Source organism: Pan troglodytes, chromosome 7 (genome assembly GCF_028858775.2).
Source record: "Pan troglodytes isolate AG18354 chromosome 7, NHGRI_mPanTro3-v2.0_pri, whole genome shotgun sequence".
NCBI lineage: Eukaryota > Metazoa > Chordata > Mammalia > Primates > Hominidae > Pan > Pan troglodytes.
Window position 1 is genome coordinate 23,326,429 of NC_072405.2, and position 14,124 is coordinate 23,340,552.

Here is a 14,124-nt window from a genome sequence, read left to right on the forward strand (position 1 = left end):
CATTGCAGAATTGTTTATGTAAAAGGCATCTGTTATACATCATATGCTTAATGAATAGTAGTTATAATTAAGAAAAAACATACATACATTTTACAAGTTATACTGACAAGAAAACAGCAAATGAGGCATGTTTGTGGGAAGCATAGAGAGAAAGCAGTTGGTTTCTACTGGGCTCGGGCAGCTAGATTCATGCTTTCTCAGTTTAATGCTATTAGTGTAATTGATATTTTTTACCTCAAGATGAGATAAACGGGAGAAAAACCTCAAAGGTAGCCACATTTGGGAGTTCAATCCGAAACAGGTGAAAATCCACTCAGTTTATCAGGATTAGTGAGAATAATAAATGCTGTTTGTTTGCTCAAACATCTCCCTTCTGAAATGATAGAAGGTAAACAGTCCAAAGGTGAGTGATCTCATGAAACTCTTCAAGAATGCACTGAAAACAAGCCTGGAGCACTGTGGTAGCTGAGAAGCTACTCTAGTTGTCAGGATATGCTGGAATGACGCTGTCAAAAAAGAAATGGCTCAGCCATTCTGTAAACAAGCCAGTTCCATGGAGGCCAAGGGATGTGCTGGGCATGGTGTCAGCCCTCCAGGGCATTGATGCCAGGGACTGTTCACAGTGGTTTTATGTGTGGCCACAGGTGCCAGTCCCAAATAATATTATCCACTTACTCAGGAATGGTAGCTTCATTTTGGGTGTGTCTTTGTAAATGAAGGCTGGTTTTTATTCATATCTTCCCTAAGCACTTAACAAAGAGTTACTTTATACCTTCACTTATTGCTAAGAAAGTTTCAGTGCAGCTGTTCTGGTTGACCTTAAGCACCCACATGTTTCTACTCAAGAAACATGAGGCTCTGGTCATCAGCTGCCCATGTCTATGATCAGGTATCCATAGCATTTGGCTACTCAGCATGGACACTTCATCCAAAACACCCTTCACATTTGAGAGCCATATGGCTAGTCCTTCAGTGCACACTAATCACCAAAGCTGTAGGTGTTTCCACGACCAGGAGTCCATACTGACTTTATAAAAGGCTTGATTCCTTCAGGATAGGTGTGAGCATTGTGACAGCCTCACAATTCTGTCCAGACAATTACAGTTTTATACAAGTGAGCAGCTGAAGTTAAATACTGCTGCAGATCTACTCTCTTTAGGCAAAAATAAGCTGGCCCAAGCAGCCTTCTGTAAAAACTACCGCAAACCTGGTCTTCTCATCAGGGGCCTCAAATTTCTGGAAAAAGGCGACCAGCATGGTGACTCATGCCTGTAATCCCACGTTGGGAGGCCAAGGCAGGTGGACCACTTGAGGTCAGGAGTTAAAGACCAGCCTGGCAAACATGGCGAAACTCTATCTCTACTAAAAAATGCAAAAATTAGCTGGGCATGGTGGTGTGCACCTATAGTCCCAGCTACTTGGGAGGCTGAGGTGGGAGGATTGCTTGAACCTGGGAGACAGAGGCTGCAGTGAGCCAAGATCATGCCACTGCACTCCAGCCTGAGAAACAGAGTGAGACTCCAACTTAAAAAAAAAAAAATTCTGAAGAAGTCTATTGGGATAAAATGTTTATAATAAGACTTAGAAATCTTCTTTGCATCAATTGACAAATAGATGATAGATGGATTATTTATGAATGTCTGAAAAACACTGTAAAATAAGACAGATTATAATATACTTTTTGTTACTTGAAACATACACCTGGCTGGGCACGGTGGCTCACACTTGTAATCCCAGCACTTTGGGAGGCCGAGGCAGGTGGATCACGAAGTCAGCAGATGGAGACCACGGTGAAACCCTGTCTCTACTAAAAATATAAAAAATTAGCCGGGTGTGATGGCAGGCACCTGTAGTTCCAGCTACCCGGAGAGGCTGAGGCAGGAGAATGGCGTGAACCCGGGAGGCAGAGCTTGCAGTGAGCCGAAATCACGCCACTGCACTCCAGCGTAGGCGACAGAGTGAGACTCCATCTCAAAAAAAAAAAAAAAAAAAGAAAGAAAGAAAAAAGAAAAAAGAAATATACACGTGTGTGTGTGTGTGTGTGTGTGTGTGTGTGTGTGTGTGTGTGTAGTTTAAGCAATAAGAAATAGCTTGGTTCTGATATCAGTTTCCAATCCCTCCCTTCTAGCCACTTTATTAAAATTCTTACTTGCAACTTATTGATTGCCTTTTTCATGGTCTTAGTTTTCTGCTGCTTCTGTTGCTTCCATATCTCCTTTTTCATTTCCTTCTTTCCATTTTCCTGACATGTATGGACTAATACTGTTTGTAAAAATTATTTTTCTCTCTATCTCCAGTTGCTAGAAGTTTACATTCATTTGACAGCCTTTATTGCTAAAACTAATTTAACTCCCCTCCATTATCTCCTGCTAATTAGCCATAACGAGTAAAATATATAGTTCTTGCTCCCAACATTAATCCAGGGACTCTATTCTTTTGCAAAATTTCCTCCAAGCATTTCTGGAATTCCTCTGGAAGTGCCTTACATGGACTCACACATGCCCCATTCCATCCCTTCCCATCCCACCCCCTCTCATTTCATTAATTCCAGTCTCTCTCACTGGTTTCACTGCTTGTCCACTGCTTTGATACTCAGAGCAGATCCTGCTAATGGATCTTGATCTAACAGAATAGACAGCAGATGCTAAGCCACATGCCCATCTGATCCACCAGGGGAATAACATGGCAATGGTAGGTGGATGGGTGGGGAGGACTTAGAAATGGCTCTCTCCTGTTTGTAGCGTAATCTCCTGGCAGGATCCCAATAGAGTCTCAGGTAAAAGAGAGAAGAGAGACAAAGAAAGAATAAAGCGACTTCTTCCAGGGGTGTAGACCAGGAATGCACTGCTATCGCAGACGCTCCTCAAATGTATTCCCAGTCTCTCTGGGCTCTATACTAGGTTAAGAGCATAGTGCCTCACAAGTTGCTTTACAGAATCTTGCCCCAGTACGTTTGATAATTATTTACATAAGTAATGTGTTAGTCTATTTTACACTGCTATAACGAGGTATCTGAGACTGGGTAATGTATAAAGAAAAGAGGTTTATTTGGCTCACAGTTCTGCAGGCTGTATAAGCATGGTGCCAGCATCTGCTTCTGGTGAGGGCCTCAGGAAGCTTTTATCATGGTAGAAGGCAAAGGGAATGAACAGTCATGTCATTTGGCAACAGAGAGAGAGAGAGAAATGATGTGCCAGGCTCTTTTTAACAAGCAGATCTGGTAATAATTAATAGAGTAAGAAATCACTCACTACCCTCCAAGTAGGACAGCAAGCCATTCCTGAAGGATCCACCCCCATGACCCAAACACCTCCCACTAGACCCCACCTTCAACAAGAGGGATCACATTTCAGCACGAGACTTGGAGGGGACAAACATCCAAACCATATCAAATAATAGTTTAAAAAATCAGTTTATGGATTGAAGCCTAGATTTGAGTTCTGGCTTTAAAACTTTAGTTACTTTTCAGTAGATACATTTTTTAACCTTTCCCACAATTTAGTTGCCTCATCAGTAAGTGGGAGTAATAATTATTCCCATATGAGAGAATTTTTATATAGGATTCGATAATGCATGAAAATGACAGTTTCCCAGGCAAATAGTCAATAGAGGGCAGACAACTGCATTGCAACTGCTATGCTCCCATTCACTGCACATGTACAGTGAGGCCTGATCAGCAGTGGACTTCAGTTGAGCTTTCTCAGCATGCCCCTTAACTTTTTGTAAATTTTTAAAAGACCTATTTTTCTAGTTGTTAGGCACCTAAATTGCATACCATAGGTCCAAACTGATATTAGCATCACATTATTTTTTTTTGAGACAGGGTCTTACTCTGTCACCCAGGCTTGAGTGCAATGGCACAACCATGGCTCAATGCAGCCTCAACCTCCCAGGCTCAAGCGATCGATCCTCCCACCGAAGTCTCCCATGTAGCTGGGACCACAGGCTCACATCATCACGTCCAGCTAGTTTTTCATATTTTTACAGAGACAGGGTTTCACCATGTTCCCCAAGCTGGTCTCAAACTCCTGGGCTCAAGTGATCTGCCTCCCTCCGCCTCTCAAAGTGCTGGGATTTCAGGTGTGAGCCGTGGTGCCTGGCCATCATCACACTTTTAAAGTTTATTTAGTTGGGCTCCACGAACATATTCAGAAACAGAACTGGTTTTTCACAAATGCTCTTATCTCTTTGCAATTCAAAACATTTTTTCTAAAGGAGCTCTCTCACAATTTTGCCCAGTCTGGTCTTGAACCCCTGGCCTAAAGTGATTCTCCTATCTCAGCCTCCCAAGTCTCTGGAGTTACAGGTGTGAGCCACTGTGCCTGGCTCAAAGTCAAAGCTGTATGCAAAAGAATTCCATTTAAGACACTGGTACTGAAATAATATCAAACACAAGAAACAACTAAGAAGAAGTTAATTATACATATTCTACCCTTCCACATAAGCCACCCCCCAGCACAAAACCTACATCCTCTGGAATATTTTATCGTGCATACACAAATTTACTCATTCAGCACATGTTTCCAAACTTTCACGATAGGACAGACACTGTTCTAAGCTCAGAGATGTCTTCAAGATCAAAAATAAACAAGACAGCTTATTTTTAGGTGGGAAGAGATAAAATAAGCACTGAGTGAATGGATGAAGGCAATAAATGAAAACAAATAAGCAAGAAAATACCAGGGAGTAATCAGTATTACAGTGAAATATGTCTTGATGAAAATGACGAGGCAGTACTCTAAGTTAGTCAGGAAATTCCTCTCTGAGGAGGTGATATTTAAGCTGAGACAGGAATGATAAAGGAAACCAGCTCTACGTCTGGTGGAGGAGCAGTCTAGGCAGAGGGAAGAGCTGGTGCAAAGGCCCCCAACTCAAGAACAGTTTGATGGGCTTGAGGAAGTAAAAGCCAACTAGAGGGCTGGAATGCAGGGACAGAGGGGAGAAGGTAAGTGATGAAGGCAAAGGTGAAGATTTATGGAAGTGACTGAGTCAGCCTACAAAGTTGGAAGCCACTGGAAGGTTGTAGAAAGGGATGTTGTAGTAGTCCGTTCTCACACTGCTATAAAGAAATACCTGAAATGCTTTAATCTATAAAGAAAAGAAGTTTAATTGGCTCATGCTTCCACAGGCTGTACAGGAAGCATGGCTGAGGAGATCGCAGGAAACTTACAATCATGGTGGAAGGCGGAGAGGAAGAAGGGACGTCTGGGGAGGCCTTAGGAAACTTACAATCATCGCAGAAGGTGAAGAGGAAGAAGGGATGTCTTACATGGCCGGAGCAGGAGAGGAGATCAAAGCAGGAAGTGCTACACACTTTTAAACAACTAGATCTCATGAGAACTCACTCACTCTCATGAGAACAGCAAAGGGGAAATCCGCCTCCATGATCCAATTACCTCCCAGCAAGTCCCTCTCTCAACATGGAAGACTACAACTGGATGAGAGATTTGGGCAGGGAAACAGATCCAAACCATATCAGCTGTGATTTGATGTGATAGACTGGACTGAGAATGACTTATGGGGGTGAAGGCATGGAAGTTGAAGGTCAGCAAGGGGCTATGGTTGTTTTCCAGGTGCAGAGAAATGGAAGAATTTGGAATATGTCTTGAAGACACTTGAACAGATGGGGAACAAAGGAAGGATAAAGGGCGACCGTGGATCTGTGGCGTATGCACCCGAGTGGAAGTTAGAGCTGCTTAATGAAACAGGGTATGTTAGGCTGATTTCTGATGGATTCACATTTCCAAATTGTGCAGCTCGCTTTCCTCTTTCAGCCCCAGCACTCCTTTCTGTGGGGTGGTTTGACTCACCTGATTGATAAATCTAGGCAAAGACAGGCCTGAGGGATCAGTCCCTTCCTTTCAGCTTTTCTTGCCTGCTTGGCTTCAACAGGCTTACATTCTCAGCTCCTCTGACCTGTGTTTGCTGGACAAAGGGAGGTGGGGGGCATTCTCACCTCAGTCTGAGAGCAGTGCAGTCACAGGAATCTCACTGTGATGTCACAACTAAGTCATGTCCTCCAATCTGACTGGCATCAGTGACTCTAATGATCTGACTCCAGCATGTCTCCATCAATTGATTTAGATCTCAGGATCATCTGGAGAAATATTGGGAAAGCAGCATATTTGGGAAAACTAAGAAGAGTTCTGCTTCGGACATACTAGATTTGAAAGACAGTTTTCTGGGTATTCAAGTAGTCTCATGCAGATTAGCTTTGCATTCAGGGATTAGGTAGAACTGGAGACTTAGAATCATCATTTATATATTATTAAAATGCATATATGATTTTACTAGCAAGTCATTGTTATATAAGTGCATATATTTTATGAGCATTTAGCCCACGAACCAAAATGGATTATAGCATCCTCCATCAATATCACTGTACTTTTAACATAGAAGAGACGAGACTCCCCAAACTAGATTGGGAGTCACCAAACAAACTGAAGATCTGAGCAGAAGATCATCTCTACTGAGTCATGCTACCCCAAAAGGCTTTCCAAGTTTCCTTCTTATAGATCAGTCATCAGCAATTTAAGCTTGGTTTGCTCAATATAAATGATTTGATGCAAATAAAATTCAATTAAAAATCCCACACACTTTATCTCTGACTCATCCAAGGTGCACATTGCCATAGTAATTGAAGACATCTGTCCTATGAAACAATACAGGAACAGGCTCGTGCAGCTGAATCTCCCACACTGCCTCAATTGCCACCTCAGGTAGAACTGAGCTGGGGAGGAAGGCTGGGGACATGGGTGCATATATATATGAGGAGATGTTCTTATGCATACTGACAATGTGGCTGGCTCTCATTATTATTCTTGATTAAAATATAATCGCTGTCAGCTCGCCACCAGAAAATATTAACTTGCACTTTTGAAGTCACCTCAACCAGATACACAATTCTATTATAGTGCAGGAAGGGACAATATTAAATAATATAACTGGCATGCTCCTTTCTAATAGAGTGAATTATAATTTATCTTAATTACAAGATAGTTATTTGCATTATGGTCAGTACTTCACCTGTCAAGTTCTTAGCGAATATGTCTTAATATACAGTGAAAAGTAGCTAACACAACAGTGCTTGTGTAAACTATCCACACTTGTGTTCTTCTATAAACATAAGCCTTTCTTCACATAGTCATTCTGTCAACATGAAGATGTCAGGATTTACATCATTTTAGGTAAAATTTAGAAATTCAGTTAAAAGTGGTTATTTTAGTGGATTAGGAAATGAATCTACATTTTTAAAATGCTTGGTCTCTTGAAATCAAATCATATCCTGAAAATTTTGCTAAAAGAGACATTTATGTACAGAAACTTTTGACAGTGTTTTATCCCAGAAAATTCATCTGGGATAAAGTGCTTTGGATATAAATGAAAGAATTAACAAAATGCCCCAACAAGAAAAACTATTTTATTTCTAAAATTATCCATATCAAAAATGGTATTAAGCTAAAATGCTGCTGCACCTGCAAATCTGATAGATTTAGAACTGGTATCAATTCTATGCATCATAGGATAAAGAAAAAAGAAGTGCAATTTATGTTTTGCTGCAAATTAATTTGATTATATCTGACTAATATGGTGAATTCAGGCCTCATGGTACTCTCTACAACTGGAAAAAAATATTGCCTTGTATCTTCTGAATGTGTGACAGATTTGTAGTTATGTGTGAAAGGGCCCGTTCAGACTTGTGTTCTAGGGCCTCACTTACGTGGCTATTACATAGCATACAGATCAGAATCTGTTGGCATATCTGAGGTTGTACACCCCTCTGACTTCCAACTTATAAGTCAAAAAGGGAATTAACAAGGCTTACTTACGTAGGCACAACAGGATAGAAATTGAGATCTCTCAACCAATCTACTGAAAAACTGTATGGGGTTAAGGGAAGAAAGAAACTAACAGTTACAGAGAACACTACTCACCCTACGTGGGATGTGAGGTGTTAATCCACATATGGTTTCTCTCCACAGGATCCACACTTCTCCAGTGACTTCCATTGATTAGGATTTATCTTGAGGCCCTTCTTTCACTGCTGAGGCCTATTCTTTCTAGCCAAATGGTCTATATTTGTTATTGTTATTGTTGTTACTGGAACTTAAAAATTAGCATTGATGTCTCTGACCTTCTAGATACACCTTGACCACCTCCTGGAATGCCCTTGCTAATTCTTAGAATTACTGAAATATACTGTCTCTTTTTGACCCCGCTCACACTATAACTTTTCTAAGAAACATCCTGATGACCCAATTTTATGGAAATAACATAAATAGAAACATAACCTTGTGCATAAATTACCTTTCACATTTTGCCCTCTGTAATAATGCTATAAACTGGTCCTTCTGGTACTGCACATGCAATCATAATGAGACAGGCACAAAACCGTTAAGGTGACCTGATCAAGGTAACAACGATAATTTCAAACTCTACTATCTGTCTTTATATGAATTTCATATAAATGAATTACTGGAATTTGTTTATTTATACTTTCATTTTGTTCAAAAACACATGTAATAAAAAATTCAGTGAGGTAGGTGAATATTTTAATCATGTAATTCTGCTGCTTTAAGAAGAAAATGTTGAGAAATTTAGATCCAATTTTTCTAAAATGAAATGATTTCTTTTTTTAATTTATTTTATTTATTTATTTTTTGAGACAGAGTCTTGCTCTGTCACCACGCTGGAGTGCAGTAGCACAATCTCGGCTCACTGGAACCTCCGCCTCCTGGGTTCAAGCTATTCTCCTACTTCAGCCTCCAGAGTAGCTGGGACTACAGGCATGAGCCACCGCGCCCAGCTAATTTTTGTATTTTTAGTAGAGACGGGGTTTCACCATGTTTGCCAGGATGGGCTCGATCTCTTGATCTCGTGATCCACCCGCCTTGGCCTCACAAAGTGCTGGGATCACAGGCGTGAACCACCGTGCCTGGCCTAAATGATTTCTTAAATAGAACAACACATAACTCATCTTGATGATACAGGATCAGTATGCTAGCAATGCGATTCTATAGAGACAAAACATGGCAATAGTAATAACTATTATAACTTTCATATTCAATGTAGCTATTTTACCAATTAAAAAATAATTTTATGTGTTATTTTACTTGACATTCAAATAGTCTTGTGCAAGAATTACTATTTTCTACATTTCATAGATAAAGACGTTAAGGTTTATAGAGTTTAAGTAACGTATGTTTCACAGCCAGCGTGTGGCAGAACCTCACATTCCAACAGTAAGCCTTGGACTCGACAGGTGGATGGGATTTGTCAGCCCTATACTAAATGGCCTTAAACTACTGTGGGCATTTTCTTCATCCTTTTGTCTGATTAGTCAGTCAGCTATCAACTCCTCTTGTTGCCAGAGAACAGTAACAGTTATTTCTTCCTGCTGCCAGCTGTCATCATCTGTTTCTACTGTATGAGCTGGAAAATCAGATAATCAAGCTTGCTGAAAATTGAACACGAAACAGATTAAATAGCATCTGAGAGGGGCTTCTGTGAAGTCAATCAAGTTCATGACTTTGGTGCACAGGTTTAAGATTGACTGTCATGGTGGCTCTTGAGCTTTCCCCAGCAGCCTGTTGGTTTGTGGCCAGGTTTGGGAAGGGAGTGTCTACTGTGAAACCTGCTTCCCAAGCAGGTGAAGTGTGATGCTGTTTACAGTTTGCCATCAGGTGGAAGACAACAAGATGCAAAGACTTGCGCCTTCTCTCCCACACACATTCCTTTTTGTTCCATTTTTCTGAAATGGACCATTAATGGACACATTAATTCCTTCTATGTGTGTGGCTGTTCATGCTACTCAAAGTATGGGCCTCAGTCCACTGCCAGTGTCTGAAATGTTTGCCACCAGTCAACAAAATATGTACAGCAATTAAAAGTATTCAGAAAGCTTTATAGAAATGTGATACTGCTACAACATTTTTATTATATTTTTTAAATATTGGCATGCAAGAGACCGGCAATTATCTAAAAAGTTATCCCATGCCATAGAGAATTTGAGAATAATCTTTGGTATGTTCACAATGGAGTACTGAATAGTGGACAGTAGACAAAAAAGGTTATGTGAGAGAGAGTCCCATTTGGCCGGTGAGCCTGCCAGGATATAAAACACTAAGTGATCTACCATTTTTCAAAGTTAACCTGACTGACTTCTTCTGTTTATTCTGGTTACTTCTCTGGGATTAAGAAAAGTTTCCCAGTCGGCTTTAATGACGTCATTTGCAACAGTTAAATAGAAGATTATGGAGTGCAGAATACAGGGACCAGGATAAGTGATACTTAAGCCATTAAGTAATAATATTAGAAAAAGATCATTACAAAAGTTAACTTGACTATCACAATCACGTTTCTTGAGCATTATAAGACCAAAGCAATTGGTATGTTATTCACAGTGGGGTTTTTGTTTGTATTCTTCGTATATCTTGGAAATTGGAGACAATGATTTCAACTATGGACTTTGCAGATAACCAGGTACCATAAACAAATACATGTTTATAGTAAAGTTTTCATGGTGCTTTTGATGTTGCTAAATATGATGGCCATGAAATATTAACAAATTTATATAAAATCAACACTTTCTTTGGTTTATATCCACTGGAAAAAAAATCTCAATTTGTTTGTAGAAGCATAAATTTGAGGAGACACTGCTAACATGTAAATTTTTATTCTGCAAATATTTAGTGAGAGTTGTGCCTGGCATTTACTTTTTAGCTCCTTGAAATAAATCACTGAATAAGACCAATAAAATCCACTGGTTCTGTAGAGTTACACTCTCGAAATTGAAGAACTAGAGACAATAAATAGGAGACTTATTAAACACACTATTTATATGGAATGTTAGAAGGTGATCAATGCTGCAGATAAAAGAAAAAGTAGAGCAGTGTAACCAGGCCCAGGTTACCCTCGTTAGCAGAAGCATTAGTAATAATAATACAGTGGTCGGGCCAGGTGGTGGCTCAAGCCTGTAATCCCAGCACTTTGGGAGGCCAAGGCGGGCAGATCATGAGGTCAGGAGATCGAGACCGTCCTGGCTAACATGGTGAAACCCCATCTCTACTAAAAATACAAAAAATTAGCCGGGCATGGTGGCGAGCACCTGTAGTCCCAGCTACTAAGGAGGCTGAGGCAGGAGAATGGCGTGAACCCGGGAGGCGGAGCTTGCAGTGAGCCGAGATGGCACCACTGCACTCCAGCCTGGGCGACAGAGTGAGACTCCGTCTCAAATAAATAAATAAATAAATAAATAAATAAATAAATAATATAGTGGTTGAAAGATGAGTTTCAAGCAAAGTCCTGAGCAAAGATTTCAGCAAAAGTTTGGAACTAGACAGTAACTTATAATACTCTCTAGGTTTAATACTCACCTAAAAGAGACTCATTTTAATGACTACATTTAACATAATGTTTATGAATCAAATTTGTTGGAATGAAATAAAATTCATAGTCTATTCTAAGTTTAGAAACCAAGAACAGTATAAGCATTTGAACAAATGATGTGAGCTTCCCGCACACACACAACTGCAAGGTTCAATCATTCCTGCTACAAATCTCTCTCCATCTTTTGAGAGAGAAGTGCTGTATTTTTTTTCTAATTGAGACAAGGGAGACACATGAGTTTCAGGCTGTCATCTCAAGGACACATAATTGGATTTTTTCCTCTTTTTTAAAATAATAAATTTCTGCTACAGTTTTAAAGGGCAGGAAAAACTGAAAAATAAAACCTTTCTGCCTCAGGCAGATTTTTCTTTTGCTAGCTGAGAGGTAGAGAGGCTGTAAAGGTGATAAAAGAGAGTGCTAAAAAACCACAGGTTGAGAAAGAAAGTATACAATGGTCAAAGGCTTCTTAGTTTGAAATCCCATTCTCCTGAAGTGTCACCAGTGATTTGATGACAACCAACACCTGAAATTCTAGAACTGCTAACATGCCATGCAGGAGTTACATCCAAGAAAGGATTGAGATTTTGGTCTTAAAAATATATTATCATGGGTATGGAGAGAGAAAATTAGTCTTGGAGCAATTTCTGACATATGAGATTGGAAATTAGTGAGAAAAGTACCAGATTATACATAGATATTTATTTAAATTTTGTTCCATTTGTATCAACTCTACATGTAAAGTAATCCTAAACTGTAATTTTTATATAAGTAAGATTATATACAAATGTTTAATACATACTTTCATCTGCTAGCCTTACATTCCTGTAGCATATATAAACTTTACCTGTTGTTTCGAACCACACAAAAATATTACATATATCATAGAGTCTGATACACCTAGTTTTAAAATTTATCTCTTCAGAAGTAATTCTAAAAACTTAAATATACAAAATTAACAAAAGTCATACTCCACGCGTTTTCTTTTTAGACTATTTACTTTGACTTCCATAGTATTCCAATAAGGTTTGTTTTAAAAAAAAAAAAAAGGACTTTTGATGTTTATATCAAATCTAATTTGAATGAATAAAACATTTCTTTAGGTTGGCCAAAGATGAAGAAAATTCTCAGACTGGTTAATTTTTCTTTTCAACATTTGAAAAATGTGTTCAATCTACTTCCTGAAAGAAAATACCTAGGATGATGGAAGGAACATAATTTCTGAATGTCCTACAAAGTTATATTTGTTTTCAAACACTGACATTTTCTGGAACAGAAAAGAGTCCTAAATTTTTAATCATCAAGAGATTTTGAAATGCCGGTGTAGTGTTGTTTCCAAAAAGAAAAAGAAAACAAATCACAGATTAAGATAAAAATTACAGACAAAAAGTTTGCTCTTATGCATCAAAATAAGGCATAAAGAAGTTCAAACAAAAATGCATTGATTCCCATTTTTATGTATTGTCAACGCTGTAATCCCAGCTGTGCTCAGATACCACTAGAGATTGGTACACAGATGTGCCATTATAAAAGGGACTTGATTGCCAATCAGAGCTCAGCTTGAGAGATTCATTGTCCAAGCCATTCTCTAATAAAGCTTCTGGAACTCTGTGTGTGTTTCAGTTATTGTCTCCATGAACAACCCAGAATTGTGCAAATAAAGGCATTGCAGAATTTCTCCATTATACTTAATTATATATTGTGAGAAGCTCTAGCTTTTAAAGAAAGCCCAACAGTAGATTTCTTTTATCGTTCTACAATTCTCTTTTTGAGGAGACAGATAAGGTAGAATATTGAAGCGCTAACAGCATAAGTCCCTTCTGTTTACTCAGCAATCACCAATTGTGTTGATGGTTAATATGTTTATCCCCTTTTCAAAGAAAAATACTTCCAACAGACAATGGTTCCACCAATGACAGAATCATGAATGAGGGTAATTGTCAATATTATTGTTTTGTACCTGAAATGAAGTCTCAACTGCCTAACACATACTGGCTATATGCCACAAATATGGCAGCTTTCTCAGACCATTGTATCTCTGAAATTCAGGCCTGGAAGATGTTGCCTCTCAACAAGCATCTTTGGTAAAATGCGTTTTTGACCCTCCTCTTACAGACTCACAATATGTACTGACATTTTTGAAATTCCAGGAAGTTCTAGAATAAACAAACATATTCACTTCTAGAAAACACTGTTTTGCTATGGAATCCTTCTCTACATAGTATTAATCAACAACCCAGTGCTTTATTTAATACAGATGGGAAAGTTATTTCAGGAGTTAATTTAAAAAGAAATATGTGTTGGCTCAAATAAAAAAGAAATAATTTGTGAGAATATACCATATCCATGACACTACTATGAGAAGATTCCACTTTCCATAACACAGGTTATATTGAGCTGAATGTACATTCTGAGTAAAATTCTGCCTTTCTAGAATATTTACAGATAAGTGGCTTATCTTCTAATTTTATATAATTATTATACCTAAAGATGTGGAGAAGTCACACAATAGAAAGTAGATTTCCGTTAATCTGAAGATATTGCAAGATATAAAATTGTGGCTTCAGACATGAACATCAGATAGCATCTTCTGATATATTAACTACTTTGTCCTTTAACAAATCAACATTCCTCATTTTATAGACTAGTTTCAATTTGTGACCATAATTCTTAAAGAAAGAGAAAGGAGAGGGATAAAAAAGTACTCATAAATTTTTATTTAAAATGTAAGATATATTT

General features: G+C 38.7%; 1 protein-coding gene and 1 long non-coding RNA gene across 2 annotated transcripts in view; both read right to left on the reverse strand.

Annotated features, from left to right (window-relative positions):
- The window catches only part of LOC129135671 (uncharacterized), a 119,597-nt gene extending 113,689 nt beyond the window's left edge, over positions 1 to 5,908 (reverse strand). The window contains exon 1 of the long non-coding RNA XR_008536656.2: positions 5,811 to 5,908. This is a non-coding gene — a long non-coding RNA (uncharacterized LOC129135671). The remainder of the gene's footprint in view (positions 1 to 5,810) is intronic.
- SGCZ (sarcoglycan zeta) overlaps positions 1 to 14,124 on the reverse strand; it is a 1,171,086-nt gene that overhangs the window by 948,261 nt on the left and 208,701 nt on the right. The window lies entirely within an intron of this gene.